Source organism: Sinohyriopsis cumingii, chromosome 18, assembly GCF_028554795.1.
Source record: "Sinohyriopsis cumingii isolate HCF-2022 chromosome 18, ASM2855479v2, whole genome shotgun sequence".
NCBI classification, from domain to species: domain Eukaryota; kingdom Metazoa; phylum Mollusca; class Bivalvia; order Unionida; family Unionidae; genus Sinohyriopsis; species Sinohyriopsis cumingii.
The window spans coordinates 45,437,479-45,448,393 of NC_142978.1; the positions used below are offsets into that span (position 1 = coordinate 45,437,479).

Below are 10,915 nucleotides of genomic sequence, written 5' to 3' on the forward strand. Positions count from 1 at the left end.
AATTAGTGTATAACTATTTTCTATAGAGAATTTAGCCCGTCGAGCTTTAAACCATTGACACTTAAAGGTGTTTTGTTGTGACCAGTTTGAGTTGAAATTTTAATTTTTCTTCAAATTATTTGAATTCCTAAGAGATTAGTTTTCCCTGGAAATCCTTGTGCTCTAAATTAATTCTTGGACAAGGACAGTTATAGAAATTTACAAAGAATTCAAACATTGAAATATTATTTTCTGCAATTCAACAAAGAACTGTTGACACATCAGTACAACACTGACCACAGCATACTTCATCGCCTTCCATTTTGGGACTTCATTGGGATTCGAACTCAAACACAATTCACAATTCATTAGGACATTTTATTACCAGGACTATTTTTGAGTTCTTGGATTATTTTTGGATTTGATTCATAGAACTGTAAGTTCTTGTTCTTATTTTTACATTGTTTTTTTTAAGGAAATAAATTATGATAAATTTTACAAAGCTTGTTGTCTTCACTCATTTCTTGTTGCATTTTGTAAGAGCCTAAATGTAACAATATGTTAAAAATGTCACTGAAATCTAATGAACCTTGGCAAGTATCTGCAAAAGATTGTGAAGATGATCACACCAATTACTGAAGACTTTAAAATGTTGTAGACACCAGTCAACATTTCGACATGGTTTCATGAAATTATTTTTTGTGGATGAAGCAGCCAGAACAATAAATATTATAGTCATATCCCGTCAATGATTACACAAGTGGCTCAAGTTTCATTACAGACCTGACAAAGATAAAAGTAAACGAGTTCATTTTCCTTCAGTGTGTCCTTGATCTAAATGTAGGTGACCTTGAACTTGAGTCAGATGGTATGGCTTTGTTATGTGCCACTGCATCTAGTCATGATATTCAAATAAGTTTTTTAAAATTTCAGTTGAAGTTTATAATGGGAGAAAGGATGTAACCCACTGACTGACATTTTCTCTTGCTGTGACTTTGACACTGGGGCAGGGGGTGGTATGCAACAAGCCATCCGGTCAAGACAGACAAGTGGCTAAATTTAATGCAATATCCTCCACGATTAAAAATGCACAGCTGAACAAGAATGCAAGTCATTCATTTATATTTTTCCTTTTTGTGACCTTGACCCTGAGACAGTGTGCAAGTCTCAGGTGCAGAACTCGTCATATATCTAAAGTTACAGCTCAGACAAAGATTCAGTCCACTATTGCCTTGATTTCTAACCATGGGACTTGACACAACACACCATAAAGTCATCACATATACCCGAGGAAATTTTCATCAAAATCTTTCAAAGGCTTGCCAAATTATATTTTGGACAAGAAAATCTCTTATGAATGACAATGTCAAAATATTATGCCCAACTTAAGACAGACAAAAAAAATCCACTCATTTTTTTTTTTTCTTGAATGTAATTATTTTGCTTCTGCCCTCATAACACAGCTAAACAACCCCTCTGACCTTGACTTCTTACCCATCAACCAACCTATTCCTCTGCTCATATGTGACAAATCTGATACTAATAGATTAAACAAAAGAAAATATAACCCCTTATAGCTCTTAACAATTTAGCTCACCTTGACCTTTGATGCCTCAATCCACCATCCCACAGGACCTGGCATGCATGCTGGTGAAAATTCAGTTAACCATTTAGTGGCTATTTATAGAAACAAGTATTTTTCCCTTTTGGTAAAAATGTGTAATAAAATGACCATTGAGATCTTGACCATTTCCCTTCTGACCTCCACAACAGTAGCAATATTTGTATTCCATGGTAAACTACTTTACCTAGTGTCAGTCTGTCCATGGCAGTCATAACTTTAAATCACTGAACACCCACCTAAAATTAAAACAACTGCAATGTGACCTGAACCTTCATATTAGTTAGTTGTCAATTTCTAATGATATGCCTTTCCTCCAATGCATTTGTGGGCAAAATCTGATGAGAAAGAGACTGCCCTTTTAATAAAAAATTCACAAAAATTAAAATTGGCCACAACAGTGCACTGCTTACATCATTCATCCCAGAAACAAATCAATGTGCACTATACACAAGAGGATTTCATTTTATAATTGTCAAAAATGTCCAATACAAAAAAGTTCCATTGTTTGGCAATTTCTTTTAAGAGAAAGGAAATAAATATATACAACACAATCACTTGGATTTTCATAAGGTTTCTTTTCACTATTTTTTGGCAAAGAGTAAATTTTGTGAAAATTAATATACAAGTAAATTTTCCAATGTGCAGAATGAAGAAAGAAGCAAAGATGGATAGACAGGCTGATCAGGCAATAATATGAATACAGAAAGACAGATGATGAGATAGAATTTAGAGATGTAAAGATTATTTTTAAATATCACAAGAAATTCCAATTAGAGATAAAAGAACATTTTATATCACACAAAACAGTGTTACATCTCAAAGTCAGCTATAAAGGCTCCACTGGTACATCCCTGTTTCACAACAGACCCCAACATCAGTTGTAAGGAGTTCTCTACCAGAAAAAAAGGTCCATCTCATCTGAAGTAATAAAAAAAAAAATTGATAACACTGACAACATTGATTATCATTTAAGAAACAAATTTCTCCAAAGATACATGGTTCAATTGATTTGTTTTACCTGATTTTATTCTAGCTCTTATACGACTGATCTAACCTCAAGATCTTCGTGTTATTTCTGTTTAGTTCTTATCCGACTGATATAACCTCAAGATCTTCACGTTATTTCAGTGTAGTTCTTATCTGATTGACATAACTTGAAGATCTTTACAGTATTTCAAAGTACATGTAGTTCTTATCTGATTGATATAACATCAAGATCTTCACGTTATTTCAGTGTAGTTCTTATCTGATTGATATAACATCAAGATCTTCACGTTATTTCAGTGTAGTTCTTATCTGATTGACATAACCTCAAGATCTTCACGTTATTTCAGTGTAGTTCTTATCTGATTGATAGAACCTCAAGATCTTCATATTATTTCAGTGTAAATCTTATGATTAATATAACCTCAAGATCTTCAATTTAATTTAGTGTACATGTATCTCTTACATGATCAATATAACCTCAAGATCTTCACATTAATTTAGTGTACATGTAGCTCTTACATGATCAATATAACCTCAAGATCTTCACATTAATTTAGTGTACATGTAGCTCTTACATGATCAATCTAACCTCAAGATCTTCACATTAATTTAGTGTACATGTATTTCTTACATGATCAATCTAACCTCAAGATCTTCACATTAATTTAGTGTACATGTAGCTCTTACATGATCAATATAACCTCAAGATCTTCACATTAATTTAGTGTACATGTAGCTCTTACATGATCAATATAACCTCAAGATCTTCACATTAATTTAGTGTACATGTAGCTCTTACATGATCAATATAACCTCAAGATCTTCACATTAATTTAGTGTACATGTAGCTCTTACATGATCAATATAACCTCAAGAACTTCACATTAATTTAGTGTACATGTAGCTCTTACATGATCAATATAACCTCAAGATCTTCACGTTAATTTAGCGTACATGTAGCTCTTACATGATCAATATAACCTCAAGATCTTCACATTAATTTAGTGTACATGTAGCTCTTACATGATCAATATAACCTCAAGATCTTCACGTTAATTTAGCGTACATGTAGCTCTTACATGATCAATATAACCTAACAATCTTCATCTTATTTCAATGTTAATCTTACATGATTGATACAACCTCAAGATCTTCACATTATTTTAGTGAAGTTCTTATGTGATTGATAGAACCTTAAGATTTTCTTTTCCACTTGTAAAACCAGGTGCCAGAAGGTGCAGTTTCCTTAAGATACTCGCTTACAAGTCCAGCTGCAAACTGCACAGCCTCAGGTCTGTTGTTGCACAAAGCCAATGCAGATCTGGGTCTATGCAGATCTTTTTTGGCATAATCAGTTGAACAATCAACATAAACCTGCTGGCACATTATGTGTGTGTGTGTGATTTGAATTTTTAACGTAGCTTTTAACAATTTTTCAGTCATATTGCTACGATGTCTGCAGTGTGACAGTTTATAGTGATGTCTAGCACTGGGGCATCATGCTGCAGACATGTAGCATGATGTCCCACCCAGTCACATTATCCTGACACCAGGCCGACCAGTCCTTACACTAACCTCTTAATACTGAGCACCTAGCGAAGTAGCTGTTAGTACCATTTTTGTAAGTCTTTGGTATGACTCATCTGGGGATCGAACCCACGACCTCCCACATCCCCGGCACATTATTCAAAGGCAGATTAGGGTCTACGTCGTTTGCAGTTGGACTTTACTTATAAGCAAGTTTATATCACTGGCATATACCTGAAAGCTACAAGAAGGTGCAGTCCACAAAGAAATATGGATTCATAGGGAGCACTCTGTTTAAGCATTTTCAAATTCTGCAGATTTATAGGAAACAATTTTCTCAAAAATATTCAGCCATATTCCATGACAGAACAGCATAAATTGTGCAAAGTTTTAAGGGCTGTACACTAGATTGCTTTCAGAATATTTGATCAAAATTCTTCGGGGTGGCATTTATGAAGAATCTTTTTCAATACTTTTGGGTTTCCTTTTCCAAACAACATATCCGATGGTGGCAAAACAGCACTATTTGTCTAATGCCTTCATAAGAGTGTGCTCTCTAATCAAATTCTGTACAGAAAATACTTTTTTTTAAAGTTTTTTTTTTTTTAGCAATGGCAACAATCATTATTTCAATAAATTTGAAAGGCCTTCCTGCCCAAATGACCTCTGCCAAATTTGGTTGAAATTGGTCCAGAGGATTTTGACAAGTTTATAAAAGCTAAATGCTGACAATGCACAGTGACTATGTGTGAGCTAAAACAAACAAACAAAACCAACTGTTTTAAAGACTGCCTTTGCATTTTTGTGGTTTTATTTTGGGATATAGCATATCCTACTTACACATATGCTAAAGATAGGTATTTTTGCAAAAAGATAGGTATTTTTGTATCTTTGTACTTATAATAGATATTTATATATTCTTACATATATATATATATACATGTGTATATATATATATATATATATATATATATATATATATATATATATATATATATATATATATATATAAGAATTTATACCTTCCATATTTCAACCTTATTAAATGTCTTGTTATTAAAGAAATTAGCTTTGAATAATAGCTAAAAATGTATTAGCTACAACCAGGTACAATCCTCACTACCATAAATGTACTCTGTCCATGTACATTTCCAATTCACTTCTCTTTACAGTTTTTTTTGTACAAGCACCAGGAATCTGAAAGTAAGTGTTTTTTAGGAACAAGTGTTCTGCAGAACCAAGTGTCTCACCTGCTTTCATAAGCCTGTCAGTATAACCCCTGTATACTGTAAACTTCAACATTGTTGACTATACCACTGGAGTAGCCAACATAGAAACACCTCATAAATTTTCAGCTGAATACAGCAACTGTTGATGAGGACACGAGCCAAAACTTTTAAAACAAAAGTTTAACATTGTTTAACAGTGATGAAACATGTTTTCTGCTTGAGCAGGTGAGATAAGCAAGACACAAACTCCATGTATATCAGTCTACAAACTGCAGCTATTGACGCAGAAGATATGTGCTTTGAAATACTTTACCACCAAACTTGAGCAATGCTGATGCTGCCAGAAAAGTGACAATTATATCTCAGAATGATCACCCAGGCAAGACCAGATATCTTGAGACAACAAAAAAAAGCATGGGCCTTGAAGGAACTGATGCTTTACTGGCTGAAATGAATTTACAGGAATCCAGTCAACTGAAGAGTATGTACAATTTTGATTCAGAACTGACTAAATATTGCAAGAAGCGTATTAACGAACGTCCCATGTCAAGCCACCATTCATGCAATAGATTTTCAAGATGGCTATGATGCTGATGAGCACCATTTTTATAAGAACTAGCAATAGGTTGCAGCTATAGTTTTAATTAAACTACCTATCAGTATGATCATCCATCAGGAAGTAGCTGTATGGCAATTTTCAGTATGGTTATAAGGGACAATTAGATGAACATAGATGATTCAATTACTACTAGAAGACTCAATCTGGAAGCCATGTCTTGGTTCAGTCCACAGGTCATTCTTTGTATTATTGATTTTTGTCTCTTATTAAATAATGTGGCATGTGGCTATGCTACAGCAGTTAAAGCTGACTAAGAAATGGAAAAAGTCTACCAGAATGGGTGATTTTTATGGGGCTTGAAATCTGATGTGTGTGTTCTGACTATACAAAATACCTGAGGGATGACAACTGAAGAAATTGGGGTGGAATTTGCAGAACACTTAGTGAAGGTACATGTACTTACATGTATGCCATTACTGCTGTATGGGAAAGAGGTAATCACTGTTTCAAGAAAAATGTGTACACAGTAAGACAAGGGCTGTGACTTTGCCATCACTGACAGACTATATTCTTATAAATAAAATGAACTGTATATCTACAATAAAAAGTTTATGTATTAAAGAGACTCTCCCTTTATTGAATCCTTCATTATGTTTACAGTCAGAAAGCAAAAAATGTTAACACAGAGCTTAATGTAAAAACTTCTAACACCAACCTTAATCTAGTGTGTGGACGGAAAGACCAATGTACAAATATGCACACAAATGCCATAATGCTATGCTGAGCACTTGCCAAGGCTCAACAAATTACTTTAAATTATCTCAAATGGTTGCCAAGCTATTGTGTAGCTATTAAAAAGTCTCATTGAAACACAAGATATCAAGGGAGATCACTCTGACAAACACTGGCAAATCAAGTAAACATTTCAAGGGCACAATTACTATAATGACTAACATACATCCAAATATACTGGCTATTTACATCTGTTGGTTACAACCAACTTGAGATGTGAAGATGCAGAATTGCAAACTAAAGGGTCAAATCAGAAAAAGAAAGACAACTGAATGAAACCTGTAAAAGGCAAATTTTCAATGCCACAAACATATTTACATATTGGATGGCTATAAAATGTCAAATATTTATTTGGTTTCACTGATGTGGGTGTACAGATAAAGACAGAAAGGCAGACATATGAATGAAAGACAGCAAGCTGGATTAATATGGACTTCTACAGTTTTATATGGAATTCTGATCAGAATCAACTGGGACAAATAAAAATAATATAGAAGTAAAAATATAATATAAACAATACTTACCCCAGGATTTTAAAGGCTGTCAACAGGCTTGTCTCCAAAAACATCTAAAAGACACATCTATTTTATGGATCACATTATATATAATTAATATGAACAAATGTAGAAAATGATCCAAAACAGCCATGTTAAAACAAAACTTGAGCTGTGGATTTAGCCAAGCATGCTTAGTGCTCATTGTGTCACTGAGAGTATAAAAGTTTGAATTTCCAGTGGCCAGAAATAATGTACAGTCAAATGTCATTTATCCATACACTCACACTGGGAACCAACTGAAATTTAAAGTCTGATGGTTGGTGAATTAAACTGATCAGCCAATGATATTAATTAGTCGGATATATTTTCTGCATCTGTTCACATACACGATAATGGTCAAGTTGCTTGTATCACATAAGATCAAACAGTTAACTGGTATAATTGTCACCTGCGATGTTGTTTGCACTTGTGGTTGTACAGAACAACCAAAGGCTTTATTAGCTGGAAGCTGTTTTTCACTTGTTGCATTCTTACTTGAAGGCTTATTGTTAAGAAGTCAAGCAATAAAAATAACAAAATGCTTTTTGATCACGGAAAATCATAATCAAATACATGGTCATTTGATTTTCCTGACTAATCATTGATTATTTTGATTAATCACCAAAACACTAATAATTATCCATACTGTATATACTTGCCTGTAAGTCAGTTCCAAATGCAAAACAAAACAGACCCTGATCTGCCATCGCATAATGTGCAAGCAGATCAGGGTATATGTACATGTTGTTTTCTTCTACTGATTGTTGCTATCGATCTGCAGAGATGCAGATCTACTTGCACATTATAAAACAGCAAATCTGGATCTGTGAAGATTACAGTTGGACTCAACTTATTTGCAAGTACAGATAGTACCTTTCACTCATAAGCTATCAGTGGAACATCCTCTAAGAATACAATTTGTTCTGTATTATTACCAAATATATATGTGTACAAATAGAATCCAACTGCAAATAGCACAGTCCCAGATCAGCTACTATGCAAAAGCACCAAAAGATCTGGGTCTATGCTGATTGTTAGGACTAATCATTAAAACAAACAACACAGACCCTGATATGCTGGCAAATGATGAGATCAGGATTTATGCTATTTTGTAGTTGGATGCAAGCTATAAGCAAGTATATAATGTATCATTCAACCAGACCATCATTTTATCCACACAAAATTTGCATGTATCAGGAAATCTTAATAATTGACTTTGAATGAACAGAGAGTGAGTATTGTTAATCAATGTCCCATTTTTATATTGGATAATCTGGTTTTCTTCACCTTAAAGACCTCCCTCATCATTTATACCCAAAATATATAGTTAAATAGTCTGTTTGATGCACCTTGACTGACCATACAAGTGTACACATGTGGACAAAAAAAAATCACATGCTTTCTGTGGGTGGATTGGTACAACAGACTGGGCAAGCACTAAGAACATGAACATCATGACAGATAAATGCAGGTGGCAGTCTAACACAGCTTTCCATGCTGTTAAACCTATGAAGTTACACCTATGTGATAATTCCTTCAAAATGCCTTTTTGTGACCTAACATATTTTAAAATTTCCTTACAAACTGTACAGTAGAATTTTCAAACAGTAAATTAAAAACGATGTCAGATTTATTTGTCTACAAATTCAAAATGAGCAGAAAATGTTAATGCTATCACCAGAAAAAAGGGCATCAAACAGACAATCAAACTGCCATACATGTAAAAGTAGTTCAGTAAACACACTATACTATTACTGCCAACACATGACAATGGAAACAGTTTATACTATAATACAGTGACACCAGTCTAACTAGGATGCACAAAGGATCCCACTATTGGGTCATTTATGAACAGGTATCCTTTAGGTAGAGTATATAATGAAATTATGGAAATGGGTCAAATGGTGTCTTCTATCAGTGTATGTCCATGATATATTGGTGTGTTCTAAGAATGGTGTCACTGTACTTAGTTAAGGTACTCAAAAAAGGTTTGAAACATGACAGGTTCATGGTATATGAAACCTATACAAGCCTGTAATGTACAAATATCAAAAGAATATTACTAATATCATGTAATTAAAGTGCATGTAGATGTGGTACATGGAAGATAATATATAAATTCACATGTACATGTTACATGTATATACCTATGCACATTTAGAATATTTCTGGGATATACATGAAAACTGTATAATGTTATAAACATTACAAAACATCTCTCACCAGAGATTGTAATAATACGGGTCAATATGACCTACATTTGAAGACATTAGTCTGTTCAATTAACTCCATAATACTTTTGAATACAAAGCAACATCTCATACAGCAATATATTACAAAGATGATAACCTGATAAATGATTCTAAAGATGTCTGTGAAATATATACATATAAAAGTAAATTGAATATGTCAAAGTTATATATATCCTAAATGTACATACTTTATCCATACATACATGTAAACATGTGACTTGATACAATATTGTCCACTTCTTTACATATCTATTGCTAACACTAACTAAAAAAGGCAATACTTATGCCTCACTAAACAATTTAGATGATAAAAGATGGAAAATACCATTGCCAAGAGATTACATAAAGAACAATAAACCTCACAAAGTCCGACCTTCAAAGATGACAGAAACCAAAAATGTAATTTGCTTCATTGACACACAGGATTTATATGAATGTAAATAGTGTGTGTGTGTGTGTTTTGGACTTTTTAACGTAGCTTTAACAATTTTTCAGTCATATCACTATGATGTCTGCAGTGTGGCAGTTTATAGTGATGTCTAGCACTGGGGCATCATGCTGCAAACATGTAGCATGATGTCCCACCCAGTCATATTATCCTGACACTAGGTTGACCAGTCCTAACACTCTTAATGATTCTATAACTGGAAAAATTATTTGCAAATTTATCATATTTTCAGAAATGGACATTTTCCCCGCAATATAGGTTTACATGACAAATTTTTATTAAATTACTCACTGTAAGATTAAATGTACACATTTTTATTAAATTACTTGCTGTAAATGTTATTATATTTAAAATACGAAATAACTTGTAAGATTAAATCTTGATATATTTATAATGCTAAATTACAATAAGATTAAATGTTATATTTATAATATTAAATTACTTGCCATAACATTAAATGTTATTATATTTATAATACGAAAATACTTGCTGTAAGATTAAATGTTCTTATATGTATAACATTAAATTATTCACTGTAATATTAAATGTTATTATATATATATATATATATATATATATATATATATATATATATATATATATAATACTAAAGAAATGTTATATGCACAATATTAAATTACTTGTAAGATAAATTTTATATATGTATAATACTAAATTACTTGTGGCAAGATTAATATTGCTCTATTTATGATATTAAATGTTATATTTATAATACTAAATGATGTTATAATTATAATACTAAATGTGTTATACTTATCATAATACTAAATGTTACAATACTAAATGTTGTTCTAACACTAAATGTTCTCATCATCTGTATAGGCAACTTATTTGCTCATTACTCTGATGTGAATGTATTTTTCATTTCTCTCAATTTTCTCTGCTACTTTTATTTTGAATTTCTACCTGTTGATATTGATGAGGATTATGAGAAAGTGGAATACAATAACTTCAGTGATGC

General features: G+C 32.6%; 1 long non-coding RNA gene across 1 annotated transcript; it reads right to left on the minus strand.

The window, feature by feature from the left end:
* Positions 1-2,373: 2,373 nt before the first annotated feature.
* LOC149776548 (uncharacterized) lies at positions 2,374-10,386 on the minus strand. The gene is made up of 2 exons (XR_016416059.1): positions 5,368-10,386; positions 2,374-2,521 (listed from the first exon to the last, which is right to left on the minus strand). It is a non-coding gene; the product is annotated as an uncharacterized LOC149776548 (long non-coding RNA).
* Between the last annotated feature and the right edge of the window lie 529 nt (positions 10,387-10,915).